The sequence below is a fragment of the Schistocerca americana genome, chromosome 1, assembly GCF_021461395.2.
Source record: "Schistocerca americana isolate TAMUIC-IGC-003095 chromosome 1, iqSchAmer2.1, whole genome shotgun sequence".
Taxonomy (NCBI): Eukaryota; Metazoa; Arthropoda; class Insecta; order Orthoptera; family Acrididae; genus Schistocerca; species Schistocerca americana.
Genome location: NC_060119.1, coordinates 1,069,051,968 through 1,069,066,860, shown reverse-complemented (window position 1 = coordinate 1,069,066,860; position 14,893 = coordinate 1,069,051,968). Strand labels below are relative to the sequence as shown.

Here is a 14,893-nt window from a genome sequence, read left to right as displayed (position 1 = left end):
CATAAATAACATCGACTCTAAAAAAAGCATCTAGATTGCCGAAACAAAATTTGCGTTATGCTAATCAAGAATCTCTGAGTATAATGAGCGTAGTACTCGTATATACAATTTACGCCATAAATGTTGCAACGTTGGTGAGACCTTACTATATAACTTACCAACATTACAAAGACAATCACGCTGTTACAACAGTGATCCTCAGATACACTAAAGAGCAGAAACTAATCGCAAGCCTCCATCAAGAGTACCATTAATAACCATATAGCTGAAATATTAACGTCACGTAGTTGCAAAAACGTTAGTATCTCTTGTCATACATCGAGTCTTGAAAGTTCTAAGCAAGTAACAGGTTCGGATTATATAGTCTCTAGTGTCAGGATTTTATGAATAGAAGATCCCAAAGTCGCACTTCACTTGAGTAGACACATTCTTGACGTGTGGGTAGAGGATAACAAAGTAGCCATTTACAAGAAATGTGTGACAAACATCGGACGGGCGAGTGCATGTACACGCAAATTAGATTCTGTGTCATTATCGCGCAGGTATTCATGGATTTAATTTGCATTTTGAATTGCTCTCTCGTGTTCCCAATTTACGTGTAAATTCCGCTCTTCCGATATTAATTGCGGTTTTGTTTTGCGTAAATTGATTCCCTGCTCTATCATTAATTCGTATTCGATTTTTCAGCAGACACTGGCTGTTAAACTGTTTGCCTTTCGCCAAAGTGGTGGATGCAAGCAGTCATTCGTCACAACTGAATGCTTAACTCACTGCACTGAAACAGAAACAGCGGTCAGCCATATTATTGAAAAAAAGGCTTTATAGTTCAACACTACACAGTCTCTCGCATAATATTTGGTAAACTGTGATTAATACAGAAACAAGGTTTTCAAACAGTGGAGAAATGGCGAGTATCTTTCTACGAAGGTGGCGCAAAATAAGCATTCAGTGTGTGTGTGTGGCGGTTGAGATACCCGTCCAGCCATCCAGGTCGCTGTTTCGCGTCGATTCCTTAAAAGAATTGAATTCATGCTCATGGTGGGATGGGATCTTTAAAAAGGACACGATTGATCTTCTTCGCCATCCTCTCATAATCCGAGCTTCTGATCCGTCTTTAGATTACCATCATCTTCGTCTCTAGCTACCTCGCCTTTGACGGGACGTTGAAACGTAGTTTCCCTTCCCTTTGCAGAGGCAGTGAATCGAATATTCTTTTAATTTGAATGGAATAATATTCCCGCATGCTGTACGACCGTGCGGAATATGAGATCAGCTCAGTGATTGGACTGAAAAGTTTCTAGCAAACAGAACACAACATGTCATTTTCAACGGAGAGAAATCTTCAGACGTAAAAGAAACTTTCTAAAACTAAAAACTCCTCCCGCACAGGCCATGAAGGCACAAAGGTACCGACTGGACGCCGTGTCATCCTCAGCCCACAGGCGTCACTGGATGCGGATGTGGAGGTACATGTGGTCAGCACACCGCTCTCCCGGCCGTATGTCAGTTTACGAGACCGGAGCCGCTACTTCTCTTGCCGACAGCGCTCGGTAGACCAGATGGTCACCCATCCAAGTGCTATCCCAGCCCGACAGCGCTTAACTTCGGTGATCTGACGGGAACCGGTGTTACCACTGCGGCAGGGCCGTTGGCAAAAGAAACTTCCGGCGTGCCTGAAAGGACTGTTGTAGGACCATTACTTTTCACAACACACTGAGTTGACAGAAGTCATGAGATACCTCTTAATATCGTGTCGAATCTCCTTTTGGCCAGGTAGTCCAGCAACTCGAAGCAGTATGAATGCAAGTCGCTGGAAGTCCCGTGCAGACATATTGAGCCACGCTGCCTCTATAATCCTCCATAATTGTGAAAGTGTTACCGAGGCAGGATTATGTGCTCGAACTGACCTTTCGATTATGTCCGGTAAGTGTTCGATGGGATTCATGTCGGGCGATCTAGTTGGCCAAATTACACTACTGGCCATTAAAGTTGCTACACCAAGAAGAAATGCAGATGATAAACGAGTATTCATTGGAGAAATATATTACACTAGAACTGACATGTGATTACATTTTCACACAATTTGGGTGCTTAGATCCGGAGAAATCAGTACCCAGAACAACCACCTCTGGTCGTAATAACGGGCTTGATACGCCTCGGCAATGAGTGAAACAGAGCTTGGGTGGCGTGTACAGGTACAGCTGCCCATGCAGCTTCAACACGATACCACAGTTCATCAAGAGTACTGACTGGCGTATTGTGAAGAAGCCAGTTGCTGGGCCACCATTGACCGGACGTTTTCAATTGGTGAGAGATCTGGAGAATGTGCTGGTCAGAGCAGCAGTCGAACATTTTCTGTATCCATGCCTTGTTGACAAACTGGGTCCATGGCTTTGTGGGGTCTGCGCCACATTCGAACCCTACCATTAGCTCTTACCGACTGAAATCGGGACTCAGCTGACCAGGCCATGCTTCTCCAGTCCTACGCTCAAACCGTTATGGTGACGAGCCCAGGAGAGGCACTGCAAGCGATATTGTGCCGTTAGCAAAGGCGCTCTTGCTGGTCGTCTACTGCCATGGCTCATTAACGCCAGATTTCGAAGCACTGTCCAAACGGATACGTTCGTCGTAGTCCCACATTCATTTCTGCTGTTACGTCACGCAGTGTTGCTTGTCTGTTAGCACTGACACCTCTACATAACCACTGCTGCTCTTGGTCGTTAAATGAAGGCCGTCGGCCATTGCGTTGTCCGTGATGAGAGGTAATGCATGAAATGTAGTATTCTCGGCACACTCTTGGCATTGCAGTTCTGGGAATACTGAATTCCCTAACGATCTCCAAAACAGAATGTTTCATGCGTCTAGGTCCAGCTACCAATCCGCGGTCAAAAATCTGTTCATGCATAAAAATTGAGATAAAATTCCAAGCTTCCGATGATATCCACCATCAAAGTCTAAAATCGCTGTCGGGAGTCGTCAAGGTTCCCTCTTTTACATCACCAGAACGGCATCCGATTGGCTGGATTACGTCATGATGGCGCGTAGATAGGTGGCGAGCTGTACGTCCATAGATTTTGCTTGTGCTACGTAGTTTTGCTTGCAGCGCCATCCGTCACATCAGATGGTGCACTGCGGGCAGTATTCCTCTGCGTTTTTTTCCCCCTTGTCAAGTGCACGTTTCCATGCATGTATTGCTCAGTGCATAGCCGGTGTCCTTATTGAAGTTGTTTTCACAAAGTATGATTTCAACAGCTCAAAAAAATGGCTCTAAGCTCTATGGGACTTAACGTCTGAGGTTATCAGTCCCCTAGACTTAGAACTACTTAAACCTAACTAACCTAAGGACATCACACACATCCATGCCCTAGGCAGGATTCGAACCTGCGACCGTAGCAGCAGCGCTGTTCCGGACTGAAGCGCCTAGAACCGCTCGGCCACAGCGGACAGCCTTTCAATAGCTTCTATGATCACAGAGTCCCAACAGTTCGAAGCGTGAGGCAGTATTCTCGTTTGTTCAAACAAGATCTTGTGGTTATTTAACAGGCTGTGCACCGATAATTTATCCAAATCTGACGCGACAAATGAACCGAAAAGTTTTTATGTAAGGACTGCGCGGCAAAAAACGTCGTAGCCAAAGTCTGTTAAAGCATATCGCTGTTCCATGACTTCTGTCACTTCATTGTGTACATAAATGATCTAGTGGATAACGTCGGGAGTTCTAAGAGGCTTTTAACGGATGGTGCTGTTGTTTACAGAGAAGTCGCAATGCAAGAAAATTATGGCGAAATGTAGGATGAGCTGCAGGAGATCGACACTTGGTGCAAGGATTCGCAGTTGACCATCAATACAAATAAAAGTAACTTATTCCACGTAAACAGGCAGAAAGATTCATTACTGTATGATTATACGATTGCAGAACAATCGCTGGAAGGAATCGCACCCGTAAAGTATGTAGGAGTATGCGTACGGAGAGATTTAAAGTGGACCGACACATAAACTATTCTCAGCTAAAACAGATTCCAGACTCATATTCATTGGAAGGTTCTCCGGAAACGTAGTCCACCCACAAAGGTGGGTAGGTTCCAAAACCCTAGTCCAATAAATACTTGAAATTTGCTCGTCATCCTGGATCCTTACCAGGGAGGATTCATAGACGAAAACGAAAAAGACAATAAAAAAGTGTGTGAGAGATGCAAACCATTGTACGAAGAGCAAAACTATGAAAATCGTATATCACTTCCACTTGTATTTAAAAAAAAATGTAGCTTCAGTACTGCCTTTAACAGAAACACCCTCTACACGCAAGATGTTACAGCGAATAATAAAGGAATATTGATCTACTTAGATTAGCCTGACACACCACCAACTCATACTGTTGTTTGTTTGAACACTACACAAGTAGTGAAGTACAGATGCTATGGTAGTTTCTGATGAGCATTGGTCCTTTTAGGTGACACTAAAAGAAATTTAGTAGAAGATGAAGAAACCATTACATTTTCCTCTTTCGTTTTTCTTCACATGTCGCTTGGACCCTATAGACACACAGAGTGCTATATGAAAGAAAATGAAAGTGAGTGAAAGTGAAATGAGTGAATGTCAGAAAATTAAAAAGAGAGCCTGACAGGAACATTCCTTGACTTGATATTTGCGCTTAGTGTTGTTAATTCACAATACCACACCGCTTCGCTCAAGCGACAGAAATCTGTTAATGCATAAAAATTGAGATACGATATAAAAAGAGTCAACCGAAGAGACTACCTATTGGTTGAATCCAGAGGTAACTATACCAGTGATTAACTATTGTTGATCTGTAGTGTAACTAGAACACAGTGTTGCATTTATTTTTGTTCGTTGTCAAATATTTCGCCTAAGAGGCGAAAAATGTGATAAACATGAAGGCCAGTAGTCAACATGTACAATTTCCGTGTCTCAACAACGAGGTTTGCGTTTTACTGGTAGTTTTGGTTTTCAAATTTTGCACATTTTTGTGTTTTTTCTCAAGATCGTATTCAGGGTACTATAAGAACTGTCATGTAACTATAAGATAAACTAGCATATTTTAAAAATCTGTTACGGAAGTACGTTAGGCTATAGAAGCATTGATCATACAATAAAATATTCGCAACTCTGCGTATTCTCACTTGTGGCAAGCCTTGTTAGATGATAGGTGGATTTACTATGAAATGTTCAAGACTGCCTACCTAAGTGGGACACTTGCACATACTTGTTTTTATATATCTTTTTAAAAGATATTTTATATAACGAAGGATCTTTCAGACTGTACGAGCGGCACACTCAACCTGTTTGCTGACAATGTAGCTGTGCGTCGTTAAGTACCAACTTTTCTGGCGTGAGAATTTCTGCAATAGAGTACAAGAAGCGTCGTTAAGTCAGAGTGCAGAGCTACTTCAATGAATTCATAAGCGGCATACTGACATCCAAGTCATCAACGTCCAGTCGAAAAGACTAGACAATGATGTGAACAACGAGTTTGTTTGCGTGGCCATCTTCCGCAGCAAGTATAGAAATACTTGTTTTGTAAATAAAACTGCTTTTTTCTGATGTCACTTAATTTATTCTTCCCAGACGCGTTTCGCCTTTTTCTTGTTAAAAGGCATCTTCAGTGGGATCTATAACGATACAGTTTTGTTATTTTTAGATTATCAAACAGCTCACGTCGCGATTTTTATATAAAAAAGTAATTACTTACGATTTGATGTGATCTGTGTTTCATCTGGGCTGGAGGTCGCACTACCACTTTGTTACCGAGTTTTAGGCACAATTTCGAGTTACGACCTTTTTCATATTGTTCAACATGTTCCTCCTTATTTTTGTGGTGTACTACTGTTCTTTTGCTACTCGATATAACTATTTCTTCGGACACTGTGCTTTTAACAACGTAAAAATTGCAATTACATTATGAGTTTCCTCCTGTTTGGTGTGTTTACCTACTTGTTGCCAACCTAACGACGTATATGTTCTAAACCATCTTCTATTCATGACGTTTATATCGTGCGTGTTTATGATAGAATGAGTAAGCTGAAGAGCGTGTTTTTTTCAGTTGAGGGTGTTGAATATGAATGTTCTAGCTGTTAGCGAGTGGTTGAAAGCGTTGGTGACAGCTGATTTGACTTTTCCTTTGAATGTTCTGTGGAGGTGTTCATGGACAGTGAGCGTAAAGATTTTGGGTGGTATTATTATTATATTAATCCTCTTTAGGCGTGTTATTCTATTATTTTACCTGTTAGTGTAAACAATGAACTGTTTGGCATGTGTACTTGATCATTCAACAGTGTTTTCCTTTCTGCTTTGGTTTTCTGTATGTGGTAACTGAAGCAGAAGGGAAAACACTGTTGAATGATCAAGTGAATATGCCAATTCATTGCTTACACTGATAGATAAAATAATAGAATAACACTGGCAAATATAATAATACCATCCAACATAGCAATAATACCACCCAATATCTTTACGCTCACTATCCATGAACACCTCCTCAGAAAATTGAAACGGAAAGTCATATCAGCTGTCTCCAAAGCTTTCAGCCACTCGCTAACAGCTATCCCCCCGCCCCCCAACACAAAAAAACCTCTTCAGCTTACTCTCTGTCTCATAAACACGAACGATATAAAAATCACCAATAGAGGATGGTTTTGAACATGTACGTCGTTAGGTTGGCAACAAGCAGGTAAACACACCAAACAGGAGGAAACACTATTTACATTGTTAAAAGCACAGTGTCCGAAGAAATAGTTATATTGAGTGGCAAAAGGATAGTAGTACACCACAAAAATAAGGAGAAACAGTATGAAACAGTTCGGAATTGAAAATTGTGATCATATGTCGGTAATAAATTGGTAGTACGACCTCCAGAAAAGAGGAGAGGAAACACAGATCACAGCAAATCGTAAGTAATTGCTTTTTTTTACATAAAAGTCGAGACGTGAATTGTTTCATAATCTAAAAATAACAAAACTGTATCGTTATAGATCACACTGATGATGCCTTAGAACAAGAAATAGGCGAAACGCTTCTGGGAAAAATAAATTAAGTGGCAACAGGAAAAGGTGGTTTTATTTACAAAACAAGTAATGACGTGAAACTTACACTTGTTAACTAGTCGCAAAAATTGTTCGATACCAAGATGTGTTAATGAAACATTACAGGCGCACACGTTCGTAGGAGTGGTCTTATTTCCTCGCATCAGTTTCAGCGTCAGCTTTGTTTACCTTTGCAGTCACCGTTCACGATACCAGACTATAAGTGTACTCTGCTTTACACGTTTGTGACCACATATCCTTGTAAACATTAAGAGAAAATCAACTGACCTATTAGACAGCGTCAGCGGCGTAGCTGGCAACAAACAGCAGGTGCAGCTGAGTGTGGTTCGGAGTGCGGCCGCGGCGGCGGCAGCGCGCCACCTGTCGTTGGCGACCCCGCCAGGGCCTCGCAGGCGGCAGACTGCAGGGCGCCAGCCAGCCAGCCCGCCGCCTTCATTCTGCCTCGTGCCTCCTCCGCCGCTCCTTCCCCCCGCGCCCTACAGGACGACCGCAGAACCGGTTCTCCGCCATGATCCGGCTGGGCCGCGGTGCGGTCGCAGACCCGCTGCGCGCGGTTTTTAGCCCGCCTGTCGTGATCCCCCAACTGCTGCCCGCTGTTGCGAAACGACCAGCGCTACGTCGGGATTCTTCATTCTCCGCGCGCCCTTCCCGGGCACTCTCCTGGAACTGATTTGCGGTCGACTCCTAGGCACCTGTCTCGTGACTCATGCTTTCCTCAGCTCGCGTCGAGAGCCATAATACTGCTCGCGCTGCGTTCTCCACTTCGCTTCAACGACGACTGGCACTATAATTTTCCTACAAGCTGCAAAGGCACGTGAAGGATATAGATCAAGAAATAAAGGACAGCATAGCAACAACTATTTTAGGAACAAAAGGCAAATGTTTATTTCTGAACCGAGTGAGGTGTTGCAATGGTTAGCATATTGGACTCGCGAGGACTACGGTTCAAATTCGCTTCTGGCCAAGATTTAGGCTTACTGTGATTTCTCCAAATCGCTTCAGCCAAATGCTGGTATGGTTCCTATGAAACGGAACGGACGATTGGCTCCCCAATCCTTAAAACAGTCCGAGGGTGTGCTCTACGAGGCGTGTGAGAAAAGTAGTGAGACTGGTTTTTTATCTACCAAAGTTGTTATTTCTTTTTCAAACAACAGTATTGCTGTCTTCAAAGTAGCTCCCTTCGGCAACTACCGGGTGATCAAAAAGTCACTATATATTTGAAAACTGAATAAATCACGCAATAATGTAGATAGAGAGGTACAAATTGACACACATGCTTGGAATGACATGGGGTTTTATTAGAACCAAAAAAATTCAAAAGTTCAAAAAATGTCCGACAGATGGCGCTTCATCTGATGAGAATAGCAATAATTAGCATAACAAAGTAAGACAAAGCAACGATGATGTTCTTTACAGGAAATGCTCAATATGTCCACCATCATTCCTCAACAATAGCTGTAGTCGAGGAATAATGTTGTGAACATCACTGTAAGCATGTCCGGAGTTATGGTGAGGCATTGGCGTCGGATGTTGTCTTTCAGCATCCCTAGAGATGTCGGTCGATCACGATACACTTGCGACTTCAGGTAACCCCAAAGCCAATAATCGCACGGACTAAGGTCTGGCGACCTGGGAGGCCAAGCATGACGAAAATGGCGGCTGAGCACACGATCATCACCAAACGACGCGCGCAAGAGATCTTTCACGCGTCTAGCAGTACTTTTTTTTCCTAATAAAACCCCATTTCATTCCAAGCAGGTGTGTCAATTTTTACCTCTCTATCTACATTATTCTGTGGTTTATTAAGTTTTCAAATTTATTCTGACTTTTTGATCACCCGGTATATACCGGCGGGGTTATTCCCAGTTTTGGTAGCAGCGCTGAAAGGCTTCAACTGCTAAGGCCCTTAACATGTCATTTATATATAACCTTAGGTGGAACTCTTCCATTTGGTCCGTGTTTCCACAGAAAAACAACAATATGGGAATTGTGAGTCCACCTTGATGCAAAACACTTTGTTATCTGTTTACTTATTTACTCCCCAAACTAGTTTCGGTGACAAATACCGCCATCATCAGTGGGTTCTTTAAATCTAAAACATGCAGAAAATAGCGTAGTTACACAAACACAGTAACACATTAACGGTCACAGTACGTCCTTCAACAATACGCTTCAAAGTACAAGCGAAAAGGACCCCAACGCAGCCAGTCAAATTCCTCAAACAAAATAACATTGTGTATGCGAGGATCATAACCTCCAAAACCAAATTCTGAACAAAACGGCATATACACATGCTGCCTACGCGAAAGAACCTTTTCAATTAAGGTGGATTTGCCAATATTTGTGTCTCCATATAGGTATAATTGCTTTTTACGCACCACTTTGGACCGAAAGGCCTCATTATACCAGCGGACCACGCGACCCGCCCAGCCATTATATGTGAGATGGCACTCGGTTAGGCAACGTGCAACACACTTCTTACCCTGAAACGATTCGAAGTACTTCTCAATAAACCTAACACGAGACCAATTATTTACAAGAAAAGGATCTGTATAGTCTATAAAATCAGTACGTTCCGCCCAACGACGTAATCGTGCGTTAAATGACAATGACGATTCATTACAATTGGAAATAGGCTCAGCATCTGCTTTAGTTATATAATTCAAAGCATTTTTCCTACTACGGCATTTTTGTACATCGAAAACACCAGTAATGCTACCGAACATAAATTCGAGGCCTGTTCTAACTTCTGCAAGTAACTTGGCCTCAGACAATTTCAAATATGCATGTATATGTGTGTTGTTACCTTTAGCGAACAATTCTTCCGCAACACAATATTCAAGTACGTTCCAGATAGCCAACACAGTGTTGCACGTTGCCTAACCGAGTGCCATCTCACATATAATGGCTGGGCGGGTCGCGTGGTCCGCTGGTATAATGAGGCCTTTCGGTCCAAAGTGGTGCGTAAAAAGCAATTATACCTATATGGAGACACAAATATTGGCAAATCCACCTTAACTGAAAAGGTTCTTTCACGTAGGCAGCATGTGTATGTGCCGTTTTGTTCAGAATTTGGTTTTGGAGGTTATGATCCTCGCATACACAATGTTATTTTGTTTGAGGAATTTGACTGGCTGCGTTGGCGTCCTTTCGCTTGTACTTTGAAGCGTATTGTTGAAGGACGTCCTGTGACCGTTAATGTCAAAAACAAGCCTGGTATGGTTATTAAGCATAGAGGACTTGTAATATTTGTGTTACCTTTTTACAGTTCGTATTTTGAAATATAGTTTTCTGGATACTTTCACACTACCTTATTTATTGTGTTATGGCAAGCTTTTTTAAGTATTGCCGGCCGGACTGGCCGAGCGGTTCTAGGCGCTTCAATCCAGAACCGCGCTGCTGCTACGGTCGCAGGTTCGAATCCTGCCTCGGGCATGGATGTGTGTGATGTCCTTAGGTTAGTTAGGTTTAAGTAGTTCTAAGTTCTAGGGGACTGATTACCTCCGCTGTTAAGTCCCATAGTGCTCAGAGCCATTTGAAACATTTTTTTAAGTATTGTTCTTGCTGTTTGCGGCATATTTTCTGTTCTTTTTCTGTTGCCGTTTCTTCTTAGCGTACATCATGTCATCTGCAACTGTGTGACCAGCTGTTGGTAAACAAGTACTAAAAGGTGAACTTATGTATATCAACGTCATACGCTTGGGGATGCGGTAGTGTTGTGGAATAAACGTTTGACGGACTCACAATCCCATATTGTTGTCAGTTACATGCTTTTGAATGTCCTCCAGGGTTCCAAATTGACGTCCCTTTAAGACGTTTTGCAATTTTGAGAAAATAATAAAGGTCGCAAGGATTCAGATCAGGTGATTATGGGGGTTGTGAAACAACAAGAATGCCTTTTGAGGTAAAAAATTCCATGATGGAACTGGACGCGTGACATGGGGCGTTGTCCTGATGCACCATCCACTTGTCTGTAATATCCAGTCTCACTCGTTTTACCCTTTTTCCTGAGCCTATCGAGACCGCCGTCGTAAAACGCTTGGTTGACAGGCTGTCCTGGAAAAGTAAATTCTTTATACACGATATCCCTACCGTCAAAAAAGCAAATCATCATTGTTTTTATCTTTAATTTGTTCATTGGAACTTTTTTCGGTCGAGCAGACGTCTCAATGTGCCACTCATCACTTTTCCACTTTGTTTCAGTGTTAAAAAATCCAAGTCCACCTCACATGTGATCACAAGACTGAACCATTCGCGGTCATTGGCAGTCCTCTTAAAAAGATCAACGCACACGTTTCTTCTATTCGTCTTCTGCTCTACAGTGAGTTTTTTCGGCATCATTTTGGCACTAACCTTTCGCATGTCCAAAACTTCGCTCAAAATTTGATGTACATTGAAAATATTTAACAGGTCACCCATCATTCTTATTTTTAAATGTCGATCTGACCTCACATGAGCACGCACACATTCCCCTTTTTCATCGGTTTCTGAAGGTCTCCCTGAGTGAGGTTCATCTTCGACATGTTCTTTGTCTCCCAAAAATAATTTGTGCCGGCGAAAAACGTGTGCTCCTTATAAGGAATATTTCTCAAATGCCTGTTTCAATTTTTTAAAGCTCACACTCACGTATTCCCCAAATTTAACACGAAACTCGATAGCACAACGTTGCTCTAAATTCTACTGTTTCATTTTCATAACACACAAAAAAATACAACTTCACTGATGGCGCTCTCAAAAATCAGGTGACAGCTGTACGGATTTGAAACTCGGATTGAGCGTGAGGAAGGGATGAACACACACGTCCTCAGAAGTACAACACGATGTAGTCAGATGGCTCTCAGTGTTGTCAGCATCATTACTTTCCTCGCACGTCTCGTAAGTCTAATGACCTCGATGTCGACGGGAATAACGTAAGTAGAACAAACCGATAAATAGGAGTTTTGTGTTTTTATTAAGAAATAATGGTACAGATGCCACATTTATATTCGACATGCCATGTTAACAATGTAAGTTGCAGAGTAGAGCCACGCGGGATTAGCCGAGCGGTCTGAGGCGCTGCAGTCATGGACTGTGCGGCTGGTCCCGGTGGAGGTTCGAATCCTTCCTCGGGCATGGGTGTGTGTGTGTTTGTGCTTAGGATAATTTAGGTTGTGTGTAAGCTTAGGGACTGATGACCTTAGCAGTTAAGTCCCATAAGATTTCACATACATTTGAACGTTTTTTTGCAGAGTAGAGATCAGAAACGGAGTACGATAGAAGTGTTGAGGGTTGCATACATTAAAAATCAAGGCGCCTCTTGTACGTAGGTGATACTTCGGCTTCTCTCCTTCCCATCCATCAGAGTTCCACAAGTATGACGAGTCTGAGAAAGGCGGAGCTGCGGTCGCTTCCTACTCGTCAACTACTTCTCTCTTGCGAAAGCGTGCTGGAGTGAGGCTAGTCGTGACTTAATGTGGAGGTTGAGCGCACGATCTTACCGTTGTAGTGTAGCAATAAGACGGCAGAAATGACCCCAACTCGGAATCAGATGGCCTCTAACAAAGTTGTATTTTGTGAGTCTTTGGAAGTCGTACGAATAATATTAAGTGATGCAGTGTATACAATTACCAATATGATCAATAAGACGAAGACTTATTTCTGCAAAAAGTTAGATGCTATAGACCTCACTTCAGACGAAAACATACAAACTTCATCTCGTACAAACAAAGTGGTACTATTATTGTTTATTACATTGAAACCATAAGCAAACATAGGTGGCCCGTGAAAAAAAACAAGGCACAAAGTAACGTCACTGTTATATACCGCCGGCCGCTGTGGCCGAGCGGTTCTAGACGCTTCAGTCCGGAACAGCACTGCTGCTACGGTCGCAGGCCCGAATACTGCCTCGGGAATGGAAGTGTGTGGTTCTAAGTTCTAGTGAACCGATGATCTCAGAAGTTAAGTCCCTTAGTGGTTAGAGCCATTTGTTATATACCTTCGACCAAAAACGCGATATTTGTATATATTTTTGTTCATGGGAATTTGCTTCTAAGAGCTAATAGCAAGTTGTTTAGTTTATCATTCATTTCTCTAACTTGCGAGGATAATGAAATGTAGCCGAATTAAATCAGGTGATGCTGAGGAAATTAGATTAGGAAAATGAGACACTTGAGATAGTAGATGTGTTTTGCTGTCTAGGGAGCAAAATAACTGATGATGGTCGAAGTAGAGAGGATATAAAATGTAGACTGGCTTTGGCAACGAAAGCGTTTCTGAAGAAGAAAAAGTTGTTAACATCAACTATTGGTTTAAGTGTCAGGAAGTCTTTTCTGAAAGTATTTGTATGGAGTGTGGCCATGTATGGAAGCGAAACATGGACGATAAATTGTTTAGACCAGAAGAGAATAGGAGCTCTCAAAATGTGGTGCCACAAAAGAATGCTAAAGGTTAGATGGGTAGATCACATAACTAATGAGGAGGTACTGAATAGAACTGGGGAGAAGAGGAATTTGTGCGACAACTTGACTAGAAGAAGGGATCGGTTGGTAGGGCATATTCTGAGGCATCAAGGGATCACCAGTTTAGTATTGGAGGGAAGCGTGGACGGTAAAAATCGTAGAGGGAGACCAAGAGATGAATACACTAAGAAGATTCAGAAGGATGTAGGTTGCAGTAGTTACTCGGAGATGAAGAAGCTTGCACAGGATAGAGCAGCATGGAGAGCTGCATCAAACCAGTCTGTGGACTGAAGACCAGAACAACAACAACTTCCTCGAAGATAGAGGTAGATTTATTTTAATAAATAACTACGACTTAGAGACTACTCTTCATACTCATGTCCCGTTTTTCTGTATTGTCGTCACAGATACAGTAATGTGTCGAAATTGTGTGTATGTCAAAGTAACTGTTAGACATTCTCTGAATAAAATCAAAGAAAATGTACAGCAGTCTTTGAAAAAGTTCTATAAATATACATACACATACATAAATACACACACACACACACACACACACACACACAGACACACACACACACACACACACACACACACATACACACACAAAAGTGCAGATATGTTTATTGGTGACTGAGGACAGTGTACTGAACAACATTACATCAGTATTTACTTCACTTGCGGTCTAATAATTATAGCTATTAAGAGTAGCATGTTTTTATATTGGTTAGTAACTCCAAGCACATGTGGCAAGAGCAAGTCATTAATGCCTATTTCCCCCTGGGTAGATGGTAAAATGTTGAACTGTGAACATGAGGAGGCAAAACGGTTAGTCTATAGTGACAACCGTAGTTCACTTAGCGACGCATTTACGAGCGTGAAGAAAACATCTGGTTGTGAAGTGTATAATGTGTTACAAACACAGTGAGGTGTGTACAACATATAAAAATTTCTGGAGCTTAGGCCCGTTACGCTCTGTATACCCTGTCTAACGGGTGTAAGTGCAGTAAGATAATGGAAGGAAGTCAAACGTTCTGCTGAAGTCGAACAAAATATATTTGTTCCTAAGGTTTTGTGAAAACCAAGTTTTCTCTAAGTATAGTACAGGCCTGTTTTCCTCAGCACCAGTAAGTGAATCGTACGCAATAACTTCACTTTTGCTGCTGCTATGCCTCTGCATTCCAATAAAAATTTTCCCCCGTCATTACAATTTCTGAACTGAGAATCAAGTACCGAAGAAAACGAAGACCAGAGGTCTCTGAGCTAGAATAATTAATTTCTTTCACATAGATCTCTCTGTATTTTTCTAGCTGCCGGATTCTTTTCCCTTCCCTAATAACGAATTCAGTTCCGCGCACTAGCGTTTTGTTAATATCGTCAAGTTTCGTACATTTCTGT

General features: G+C 42.1%; 1 pseudogene; it reads right to left on the bottom strand.

The window, feature by feature from the left end:
* Nucleotides 1-1,535: 1,535 nt before the first annotated feature.
* LOC124554897 lies at nucleotides 1,536-1,653 on the bottom strand (annotated as a pseudogene).
* Nucleotides 1,654-14,893: the final 13,240 nt, after the last annotated feature.